This window comes from Leuciscus leuciscus (genome assembly GCF_965113295.1).
Source record: "Leuciscus leuciscus genome assembly, chromosome: 18".
Taxonomy (NCBI): domain Eukaryota; kingdom Metazoa; phylum Chordata; class Actinopteri; order Cypriniformes; family Leuciscidae; genus Leuciscus; species Leuciscus leuciscus.
In genome coordinates, this window is record NC_138742.1 from 12,529,176 (window position 1) to 12,541,904 (window position 12,729).

A 12,729-nucleotide genomic window follows, 5' to 3' on the forward strand; every position below is an offset into this window, starting at 1 on the left:
GAAAGGTTTACAGAAATAAATCAGGAACTCTGTAATGTTTCAGGAAGTTATTTTATGTTCCCCCCCCCCCTTTTTTTTTTTTTTTTAAGGAAACGAAATATGTAGGCTAAGTTGTGTTCATTTGTGCAAATGTCACTCATAATGGGATTGATGTTCACATATAGCCTATGAAGAAGTTGGACAGAAGAAGATTTTTGCAGCAGTGCTTTTTACTCACCTCACTTGTATCTCTCTTCACAATAACACAGTGCTATTTCTTTTTTAATCCCATTATACTTACTAAATAAAAGTAAATTCAGTTATAAAATAACAAACCTAGATTATATATTTCTCAATCTGCATAAAAATGCTTGGAAAATGCAAAATCTAAACCCAATACAAATTTAAGATGATGAAATATAATAACATTACGTTATATAAACATAACGTTTTATTGACTTAGTCTTCTATGTATAACAAAGATTTCTAAAGTAAATTATTGTAATAATATTATAGCCTAGTGTTTCTTCAAATACAGACTCTTTTATGTCCCAGTGTTTGATATTTTTTCTTTCTTTTTTTGGTATGAAGGCTACTTTGAAACTTTTTTAACTAAGATTTGAATTTTTCGCTACTTTGTAAATTCCTGTTATGTATAGATTTTTGTGTTTTACCCTTGTCACAGACTTTCATTTTATGAAAATCTAAATATTACATTTTAAAAGGTTTGATAATCTTCACCTTGTGTAATCAATGCAAATAGGCTAGACATAGTTGTCGTTGTTGGACATTGTTCGTGGACAAAACAAACTAATGTGAAAAGTTTTTTTTAAAGAGTTTAATGTGTTAAAAGTGGCCACAGTTGAAGAAACACCTATTCATGATAATGCTAAATTATATTGTAAATGTTGAACAACCTTTCCCAAAACGCAAGGGCATTTGTGTGTCATGTGTGCCAGGCAGACACTGAGGCTAGAGTGAGTCACTGATGGCAGACTGAGAGGTATTAAGCAGTCTCATTGCTGCTGATTGTGTGACTCTTACTGAAAGTGACACCTCCTGTATTTCCTCTAAATCCCTCCTGCTGCTATTTTTTGTTTTTTTGTTTTTTGCTTGAAATAATGTTTTGGTAACTATGAGGGTTCAATTTAAGTTTATGTGGGCAGGAAATATACAGGATTAACTCCCCAATTTTGTCAGCTCACATTATTGTTATGTGCTTTGTTTTTTACTCTCACAAAGTCTGTTGTTGTTTGAGTTTCCCTCATGTAACATGCAATTCTCCATTTTGAAGTGCAGTCAAATTCAGATGACAGCGTAACTTCTATTGCTGTCCAGACAAGTCAGGCTAGATGGAGTGCAGCGGTCATATGTGGGGAGCCCATCTCTCCTCTACTGGATGTTTAGTGCTTTAGGCCATATTTATATCTGTCGTCTTTTCTGCGTGTGCATTCATAGGGAGAATGTTAGTTGGAATAATTTCAAACATTTGCTGGAAAGTTAGATAAACCAATCTCCTCAAAATGAGGGAAATGGCAAGAGGAGGAGGTAAGCAGCATGTAGGTGGTTTTAAAAGAGGTGATGTGCACAAAGGCATTGCTCTGCTTTTAAACTGTCAGAGTGAGATTTGAAGACAATATGGGTCAAGGAATGTCAGTTTATTTAACTGGAGCAACCACAGCACCACAGTCTTTATAACAAAGAAAACAGGCTTAACAATAAAGGCAGATAACAGATTTTGAGGCAGACATGAAAACTAATTAGAAAGGGGTTCTATGAGATCTGACAATGGCTTCCAGGAAAAATAAATCAAGGAAACAGGTTTGTTCTGGTGAGATCCTGTACAGAGAGCTCTAGTATCTGATGTTTGACTTTTCTGACATAATCTGACATAAATTGATCCTCATGTGGGGAGTATCATTGTTATTTTCAATGGGAACACTATACAGTGGCTTTTGAGACAATTCCTTAGAAACCTCCTTTTCAGGTTCTTTTCACTAGGTTTTATCTTTCTTTTAATACATGATTTCTAGTCTTTCAGCAAGGACACCATATAGTAAGGCCTTGATTTCCAAACTCTATAGTTTGATTATAGTTTATAGTTTGACTCTGTCAGAATGACCTCTATGAGAGTGTATCTCTCACCTAAATTTAGAAGTACACGCTCCGTTCTGCTTGACATAGTCCTTCTCATGTTGAAATGGCATGTATGTTTAGTTGGCTTGAGAACCAGTGGGGTTCAAAAAAAGGATGATTACTTGTCAAACCTTTAAGATGGTTTCTCATCAAAAAAGGGCATCTAGCATGTGGAAAGTGTCAGCAGTACTATCAAAAGACCGAAAAAGTTTCTGTCTCTAGAAGGGACCCTCTGGGAGAGGGAGACAGGCAGGAAAGAGGAGCTAAGCTAGTGTGACTCTCAGCCTCTAATGAGTGGCAGCCACTAAAGACCTGTGAACCTTCTCTCAGCTCTGAACCGAAGCCCAACTGTGGGATGAGAGCGCATCAGCTCAGTCGCTCTAAGGACTTCTACACATTTAATGCCCTGTCATCAGGACTAATCCTCTCTGCCCGGCACTGCTGTGGCACGGTGCCCGTGTGCAATATGCCTCTGCTCCTGGTGGGGTGCCATTGTGGACGCACATGGTACTGGAGCAGCCCAGGGAGAGTCGTGGGCAGAGAGAACAGAATCTTCCGGTTACAGTCACGTCCGGCGGCAACGTCCAGGGAGAGGGTTCTGATTACGCAGGATGTGGAGAGGCTGAAAAAAAGGAGAGGTTTGACTCACTAGGCCAGATATGACTGCATTTCCTCCACCAAATCAGAGACAATATGATATCCCTCGTGAGAGTCAATGCACCTGCTGCTGGAGAAAGCCATTTACAGATTAAATACCGATCAGAGCAATCTTCTGTTTTTGATTACAATGCATCGAAAGCCTCTCGGTGCACAATTGTCCTGAAGATTACAATAGAGAGGTTAAATTCACACAAAATGCTTGTTAGACACATTAGTCTCAGCATTCCTTTTTTTAGAATAGGGAGTATCATCTTGTGTTTGTGATGTGAATGTTAATTTTCCTTGCTTTTGTAGAGCTGTGTTTATCTTTTTGTTACGTGGCTGTCTGACCTGTTTTTCCACCTCCTCTTTAAGAAAAGTAGCAATATAGGTGATTTCACTTTTAAAGGATTAGTTCACTTTCCAAAAAATGTTTGCTGATAATTTACTCACCCCGATGTCATCCAAGATATCCATGTTTTTCTTTCTTCAGTCGAAAAGAAATTAAGGTTTTTGAGGAAAACATTCCAGGATTTCTACTACACAGAATGGACTTCAATGGCAACCAACTATACCAATGTTCAAAGAAGGTTCAAATGTCCGTCTCAATGCAGCTTCAAAGTCTCTACATGATCCCAGTCGAGAAATAAGGGTCTTATCTAGCGAAACGATCGGTCATTTAAAAAATATATAAATAAATAAATAAATAAATTTTACCACAAATGCCCGTCTTGTACCATCTCTGAGATGCGCCACGTATTACGTCATCATGTTGGAAAGGTCATAAAAAAATTTAAATAATAATAATAAATTAAAACAAAGATGTCGGACGATTTTGAAGTTGGAGGAAAAAATGAGATAACATTTTTCGCCCCTATCTTTTTGAACCGGAGTACACAGACAAATAACTTAGATAGATGACGTGACGTGTGACCTTTCCAACGTGATGGCGCAGTGTGTGGCACATCTCAGAGATGTTACACGACGAGCATTGGTGGTTAAAAAGTATATATTAGGGCTAGGAATCGATAAAAAAAATTTAACTAATTAATTGCACAATTTGCTGTAATTAATTGCAATTAATTGCATTTCCCCCAAGCTTGTAATCATCAATATTTAAACTTAGAATCACCTAATTAAATGAAACAACACAGGAAAAAAAAGGAACAGAAAATAGCCCTATATTAAAATAATATTAAACATCAATATATCAATGTATTATTCTTTTTCAATAATCAATCAATCAACATAATTTAACAGATTTTTAAAAAACTAATTATCAAAATAAAATATAGTCCTACAAAGCTATTATTACCAGAGCATGTGATCAGAGCAGGTCATTTTTCCATTGTTGCCCATCATGCCTATACCAGCTCAGCAAACAGAAGTCTACAGAGAAATTTCACGTTATTTGAGCGGACTTTGCTTTTCCAGTGCGTGATCGGTACATGATTGGAGCGTTACCGACAGAGCAGAACATTGAGCAGAGAGCGCAGCGCGCCCCCCCCCCACACACACACACGGAACTGAGAGTGCGGCGGCGCACACACGGAGCGGAAAAGACCCGCTCATGAAAGCTGCGCGAGAATGAAACCTGATCGCCGAACACAGAGGGGCGGGACGGCACGGCATATTTTCGGGCTTTTCAATAGCAGCCGCAACAGGAAATCATTAAAACGAGGCAAAAAAAAAAGTGCTGCGTTAATTGCGTTATTTTTTTTAACGTGTTAAACATCTCAAATTAATCGCAAAGATTAACGCGTTAATTCCCCCAGCCCTAGTATATATATTTTTATTTTTATTTTAAATGACCGATCATTTCGCTAGATAAGACCCTTATTTCTCGACTGGGATCGTGTAGAGACTTTGAAGCTGCATTGAGACGGACATTTGAACCTTCTTTGAACATTGGTATAGTTGGTTGCAATTGAAGTCCATTCTGTGTAGAAAAATCCTGGAATGTTTTCCTCAAAAACCTCAATTTCTTTTCGACTGAAGAAGGAAAGACATGGATATCTTGGATGACATCGGGGTGAGTAAATTATCAGCAAAAAGTTTTTTGAAAGTGAACTGATCCTTTAAGAAGTCAACCTCACACTTTACATTACCTACTTTTGATTAGTTTAGCTCCTCTGTTGGGGTCCAACAATAAAGGGAACGTCCTTCCTTTTATATTTGTCTCCCATCTGAATCTTTCCCGACCCCCCACTTGCCGTCCCTCCTGTGGAATCTGCGTCACATCTATTCAATAACAGTTTCAGGTCATGGCTTCAATTATATCCACATCACTCTGCTGCAGAGGTGTCAAAAGTATTCACATTCATTACTCAGGTAGAAGTATAGATACTAGGGTTTAAAAAGACAAGTATCAACAACTCAAGCTTTTTAGTCAAGTAAAAGTGTAAAAGTAATCGTTTCAAATGTAAGGAAAAAATTGGCATTAAGGACAAAAGCTTAGGCCGCGCCATCTCCTAAAAAAAATAAAAATAAATCTAAAGGCCATAATGACTATAATTTTATATTAAAATGTTAATGTTGAAAATTTTGAAATTTTTTGGATGCACTAGGCTACCTGTTTCAGCCGCATATATGCCCATTGAAAATGAACGCATTTTAGTACAATGCAAATACATTAAAGAACCATATATGTGTACTACTGAGCATTAATGTGTTTCATGACCCCAACACTGGCTATGTCCTTGCTGGAGTGTGACGTGATTTGTGTCATGTGCACGTGCGATGGATCACGTACAAACCAAAAGTGGTATAACCAAAAGTCGGAATGGTATATGTTTATACTTCTCATCCAACCACAATCAAATTCACTCTCTCCGGATGACGCAATTTATCTGGATAGGTTTTTATTTAATTTAATTTTTTAATGATGACAAGCCGGAATGAAAACAAGCTGAAATGAAATAGGAGTAACGAGGCCATTTTTAAAATGTAAGGAGTAGAAAGTACAGGTAATTGCATGAAAATGTAAGGAGAAGTAAAAATTCGGCTGAAAAATAATTACTCCAGTAAAGTATAGATACCCCAAATTTCTACTTTAGTATGGAAACAAAGTATTTGTACTTCGTTACTTGACACCTTTGCTCTGTTGTACCTTTGAAAATAAAATGACTGTTTTGTGAGCAAAGACTGAACAAATAATAAAAGATCTGCATATGAACAAAGGGAAACCTCTGCATAACCTTTGTGTTACTCGTTTGTAGGAGTAATTTGTAATTTGAGGCCGTGGTTCAATTACTTGCTACAAGCTTGTTTTAGTCTGCTGATAATTAATTAGGCTTTGCACTGATTTTGAAATTCTGGCCAAGAAGCCAATAATTATTTCATGTTATGGCCGATAGCAAATAAATGGCCGATATTATAAATAAAATCACAAATTTTAAATGGTACAAAGGGAATTTAGACATTGTAATGTACAGTATGAAAATGGATAAATAATTATTTTTTAGATTGGTAAAAGAAAAAGGTTTAGACTGTTTAAATGAGAAAACATATTAATAGAATTGTGGCCTCTGGAATGTGTTTTTTATAATCTTTGGAAAAATAAGAGACATCAGTTAGAAAGTAACTCCTTAGCCACTATTGGTGACCATTCAAAAGTAGCTTAATTTTGAAATTGATGTTTTTTGTTTTTGTTTTTTCTGTTTGCTTAGGATAGTTGCTAACGAAAGGCTTGTAACTGTTAAGTAAGGGATAATGTATAGCGAGGCGGTTGTTATAGCGAATAACAACCCCGACAGGCTGAACGGGACCCCAACGCGAAGAGGAGGGGTCTTGAATCAGCCTGAAGGGGTAGTTATTCGCTATAACAACCGCCTCGCAATACATTATCCCGCTTATTACATGGCTACCTACAAAATAAATAATTAATTTGACACAAATTATTGATTTAAAAAGGAGTTTATTGATTTAAAAACGATTGTATTGCTTCCGCTAAAGAAAATAGTCCGTTCCGCGTCCATAGCAGCACTCTGTTTTTCATGGCAACGGTGTGTTATACTTCGCAGCGGTCTGTTATCAAGAAATAACAGACCGCATTCTACATTGGAATTCAACCAAGCCATGTAATAAGATTGAGATAAACGCTGTGCTAAGGCACAAGTATTATAGGCGACATTCTAGTTTTAACTTCTCTTGAATTGGTGGGAACGAGAGGTCAGTATTAATTATCTAACATTGGCTGTCTACGTTTTCATATATAGCAGAATTAAATCACTGACATTGTTCATAAATATTGTGCATTCCTATAATTAAAGTATATTTCTAAGCTCATATACATGTGGGGCTCCAAGTAGACAGTTGTTTGTTTGTGGTTAGAACTATCACAGAATAACACATTTTTCAGTAGCACAGTGAGGGGGGGTGCTGCATCTTTTATGTGGCAGTCATATTGACTTCCAGTGTCATCAAATTCACACACTCATTTTTTCCTCTTGCTCTTCTTGTTTTTCTTGCAGAAAGTAAATATTTTCTTTATGTCAGTAGTGGCTGCTTCATAGTGCTCTTATTATGGATGCCAAAGTGTCTGACTAAAATCTAGCTTGGCAGAGATCTGTTCCAGAACTAGATGGCTAGCTTGCTGATGTATTGGCCTGTCTGTGCCTTTCAGAGCCCAGACTGCTTGTTATTTAGACTGGTAACCTCCACTTCTTCTCCGCCTACTCCTTTCAGTGCCTTCTGTATTCCTGAGGGCCTCCCTATCCCCCACCCAGACAAGCCTGAGCTCATTAGAACATTTCCCTGGATTAAAGTCTTCCTTTATGGATTACAACCGTTAAGATGTTTGAACAGTTCTCGTCACAGAGACACGTATTTAACTTTTAAATACTCGTTTGGCTGATTACCGCAGTTTGATGATTTTGGAAGCCCAATCGAACCCTAGTCTACCTGTGACTGATTTTTTTTTGTCTTCTTTTGATGTTGTAAATGGGACGTTCCTCTCAACTGTGACTAATTAAAATTACCCCGTATGAATTGCAAGTGTTTACCAAGAAGTTCATTAGCCTCTCTGGGGCAATCAGTGGAAATTAAAGGTCATGTTTGCTTGTTTGTTTTCGGTGAGAGAAATGCTTTAACATTTTTATGAACAGGTGTCTAAAGCATGACTTGAATTTGAAATGCACTGCTCATGGGCTTCTCGGGTTGAGCTGCTGATGCCTTCTCAAATTTTGGATTGGATATTAAGGTTCAAATGCCACCTTCTTCTTCTGGGGAGCTCTATTTGCATAACTAGCTGCCTTTCATTTGCACACCAAAACAATTTCCTGGTATTTGCTGATTGATATGGATAGATATTCATTTATTTCTCTTTATTTCCTGTTGAATATTTTATAATGATAGGATTGCTGCCAGTATTTCATTTAGACCATTATGATTTTGAAAACTACTTTCCTCTTGAATGAGACTGTTGATAAATTCTCCCACATAATCATAGTAATTGTTATATTGTTTGTGTAATGTGTGAAGATAGTTTTCATTACTAAAATAAGATAATTCCAAAAAACAGAATTTTATTGTTGGTGTGAAGAATTTAGATCTGCACAATTCTGGGTTAATTGAGAATCATGTTTTTTTTTTTGTTTAAGTAGAGTTCACGATTCTCCTACGATTCTAAATAGACAACTAGACAAAATGTAACTAACAAAACTAAACAACATGTAGGCTAATTTTCTGAAAATGTTAATTGCTTAAAGCCCATGTTGCAGGTTAACCACCACTGTCGATTAATGGGTACATAAATCACTCAAGATATGTATATCATTTTTAAAATGTCTCAAAAATGGTCTTAAAGGCCAGTTTTTTACGTTTTTGGTATTAACGTTTTTTTTACGCAATTCGGTGATGACGTCACGTTGGGGAGAAGTGGAGGAAAGGTAGCCAGAACTATGGAGAATGAGTGGAGAGTTGGTGAAGTGTCCTGGTGAGTTTCTATCATTTAGCAACGCAGCAATGAGCACTGGAGCTAGTCTACGAGCAGCAGTGCACAATAACGACATATATATATATTTTTTTTACTGTCATTGAATAGCACAGAGTGAAAAATCAACGTTTTCTTTATATAGTGGCAGTGATCATGACGTTAGTTCAGATAACCGCTAACCTTTGTCATAGTGTCGTAGTACTGGTAAACTTTGTCTTTGTCATCTAGAAATAGAAGGCATCATGCTAGCTATATGGCCGTTTCTAAGCGTTTATCTCTTCCTCCGGTGAAAATGTTGTTGCAAACGTAGCCGCCGCGTGTCTGTCGCTGTGTTTGGCAGTGCTTGTGTGGGCGGTGCCGTCCCATGGAAACTGCGTTGGAAAGCTTGTGCTGTAGGGAAGTGAGTGCGTTTTGGTCGCTGGTCGAGGAGCTCACCCCGCGACCAGATATCAATCTACCTACTATATATTTCTATCTATTTATCTATCTAGCTGCTAGCTATCTATGCTAACGTTCACTTATGCTATCTGGCTGTCTGCCTATCTCTCTCTATACTAGCCTATCTATCTATCTATCTATCTATCTATCTATCTATCTATCTATCTATCTATCTATCTATCTATCTATCTATCTATCTATCTATCTATCTATCTATCTATCTATCTATCTATCTATCTATCTATCTATCTATCTATCTATCTATCTATCTATAAGGATGGCTGACGCGAAACAGTCGTTCCGAAGCTTTGCGAGATCCCGAAGCGCAGATGTTTCGAAACACTGATCCGAAGCGTGATTCAAAACACCTATGTCACGTGACTATGGCCAAACGAAGCCTCGAAGTGTTTCACTAAGTGTTTCATCAGGTGTGGTCCGCCGAATCAGCGTTTGATTGACACGGTCGGGAACAGACCACACAGTCGCACATCTGTATAAAAGTGAAATCAACGCATATTGACCTCGTGGGTTTTTGTGAGAGGAGTTTGATTTTGAGATAGCGGATTTTTGGTGATATAGTGACATAGTGCGATTTGATTAGTTATAGGCTATTTAGGCTTGCATTTAAATTTAACTGGAATTTAAATGAAACTGGAAAGAGATAGCAGTAATCTTTCCTCATTTGTATGTCCTAGCTAAAAAAAAATATCTCCGCCGTCTGCGTCAATGGCCTCGTGGTCAGTGCGCCGACATGTAGCGTCTTTGCACTCGGGCGTCCCGAGTTCGAGTCCTGGCTCGTGGACCTTTCCCGCCTCGTTTTTTTGTCATCTCTCTACTGTCCTGTCACAATTAAAGGAAAATCACCAAAACAATATATATATATATATCTTTGCATGCCAGCAACAAGTGTCCCTTGTGAGAGGATTTTTTCAAAGGCTGGAGAAATTATCTGTAAAAAAAGAAGGTTTGTGGCACATTGTGGCTTGATTTCTTTTATTAATATTCATTTTGCAAGACCAAAATAACATTATGCACAGTGAGGAGCCTATAGGTTACAATCTTCACATATTAGAAAATGATAATAATAAAAAAACAACACATTTTTTTAATGGCTCGTCAAGGTTGTTTCAGATCAACACCTGCAAGTGACCACTAGGTGTCACCGTTGAGACGGGTGTCGGATTGATTCGAAGCCTCGAAACAATATGGCACATTTGGTTCAACTGTTTCATTGCTTCACGAGGCCTCGATCTGGCCATCACTATCTATCTATCTATCTATCTATCTATCTATCTATCTATCTCTATGTATTTATCTATTTATCTATAATCTGCGCTATCTGAATACTCTCGTCTACCACTCGTCTCTAGTCGCTCTCAATGCGGGCTTTGGTAAATTCTCTCCCCAACGTGACGTAATGCAATGCATTGTGGGGGAAAGGAGAATCGTTGCAAACCGCTGTAAGAGTACCTACTTTTTCGTATTATATTCCGTTTTGTGATACCCAACAACATAAAATACAATGGATAACAGTTTAAATGTTTATTACCAACAAGCAAACTGCACAAATTCGTTGAAAAAATGTACCCTGCAACACGGCCTTTAAGTCTATTTAAAAAGTCAGTTTGAATTAATGATTCAGTGACTCACTCATAAAAACTTGTTTCATTACTGGATGAATCTCTTGAATGAATGATTCAATGACAAATACATTTTTTGACGCTCTCTTGTCGCCACCTACTGGTGTAATGATGTGATTCATACAATGTTTATTTGAAGTGTCTTTACTTTCAAAAGGTGATTTATTCTATTTTTATGGCTACAGACATCAGTGTTTATATCTGAACTGCAAAGTTTTATCCCAGTGCTTTTGTGATATTTTGAATTATTGTAACAGAAATAATGATACTGTGTTTTATAGGCTACCTATACATGACAACTGCTCTCTCTGACTCAGCGCCAGTGCAGATCTGAATGATCGTACTTATCAACGTTTTTAAAGATGTTTGCGTGGGTGTTTGAATCGAGATCGCAATCTTTTAATAATTAATTGTGCAGCTCTAGTAGAATTCATAAAAAATAAAATAAAATAAAACCTTGCAAATACATTTATAAGAGCCAATATATGTTTGCTGCCTAATGTGTAGTACTACTACTAGCCTACTACTAATATGCTCATCTGTAACCACCTGAATTCTATATATATCATGTGCCACATTTCATGTTAATATATAGTCTCATGTTTCTACAAAGTGGTAACATTTAGAAAAAATTTAACTGCATTTATAAGTTGAATTTATGATTGCCAAGTCTGCCTGTACATTCAGTTCGCTATCATTCTGTTTCCGTAACCGTGGCGGCATGCAGTAGGAGGGCAGTTGTGTAGCCTGGGCCGAGCTGCCTTTGTCTGTAATGAGAACCTTCCTGTGGGTCATTCTGGGGTCTTGAATGCTACAAGGACTTTGCAGTTTTCTCCTGGCTCTGAGGCAGGGGTCTCCAGTACACTCTGATGACAGGGGTCCCTGCTCAAAATTGCCTGACCTCTATTGTTGCACATACAGGTCACTTCACCTCCTATGGGAACTTCTAAATTGAACCCAGCTTGCGCTTTCATTTTTTATTGCACTCCACCCCACCTCCTCCTTTCTTTTCTCTTTTCTCCTCTCCTCTCCTCCCCTCTCATTCTTCTCATCTTCTATCTTTCTTCTCTCTCCCTCATGTGTTCAGTGAGGTGCAAAGTTATTCAGGGATGGAGAAATAGATTTCTACCTTTAGTTTTGAGCTGCCTGGCCTGGCTTTTTGCATGGTAAAGGACTTTGTAAAGGAAAAAGAATGCTGTTATAATGCGCTTATTTGCATGCTTGTTTCAGTGCATTGTTGTGCAGCTAATATTTACAAGAGTTTGAAAGTAAATGCCATTGTGTTCTCATCTCTCTGGATCAAATGGCAGGGGAACTGAGGTGCACACAGTGAAGCCTGATGTATTATTCCATTTCATGGAGTCTGCCAGCCTAGCGCTCATACCCCGGTAATCCATACCCCTGCCGCTCACCCCCACTTGAAATAAATAGGATTGGTATCTGTCTCCCTGACTCTCAGAGATGCAGTGATTGATGGATCTTGTACAGGATTAATTATTGAAGCTAGCGGTTTCCTCTCACAGACAAGACTACACAACACGGCAAAAAGCTGCCTGGAAGATGGGCGCACACATAAAACCGCCCTTCATTTATGAATACAGTATCACTGGGAGGGCCTAATGATGTATTGTTTAAAATTTAATGTATGATGTTATTTGGTTATTTGGCTCTTGTGAGCTTGTGTGAAGGACAATAGACCATTATTATTATTTTTTCTCTTGACCTCATTGAGCTGCAGTGTGTCAAGTAGGGCTGCTCCCTAACAGTCTACTAAATGTTAGATGACTAGACGAGGCTTAGTCGACCAAAATTGTATTAGTTGGTTAGGAAAAACAAACAATCAAAAAAACCTTGTGGTGAAGTCATGCAGTCCACGAGGACAGATCGTTAACAGCGGGTCCTTGTGGTAATTTACTGTATGTTGGGAGGGAAATTCAAACGTTCGCCTACCATCCATCGACC

At 37.9% G+C, this 12,729-nt stretch overlaps 1 protein-coding gene and 1 long non-coding RNA gene across 2 annotated transcripts in view; one reads left to right on the plus strand and one right to left on the minus strand.

Annotated features, from left to right (window-relative positions):
• The window catches only part of camta1a (calmodulin binding transcription activator 1a), a 410,486-nt gene that overhangs the window by 28,104 nt on the left and 369,653 nt on the right, over positions 1-12,729 (plus strand).
• LOC309480056 lies at positions 1,623-3,248 on the minus strand. Its single transcript, XR_014199519.1, has 2 exons — positions 2,837-3,248; positions 1,623-2,737 (listed from the first exon to the last, which is right to left on the minus strand). It is a non-coding gene; the product is annotated as an uncharacterized lncRNA (long non-coding RNA).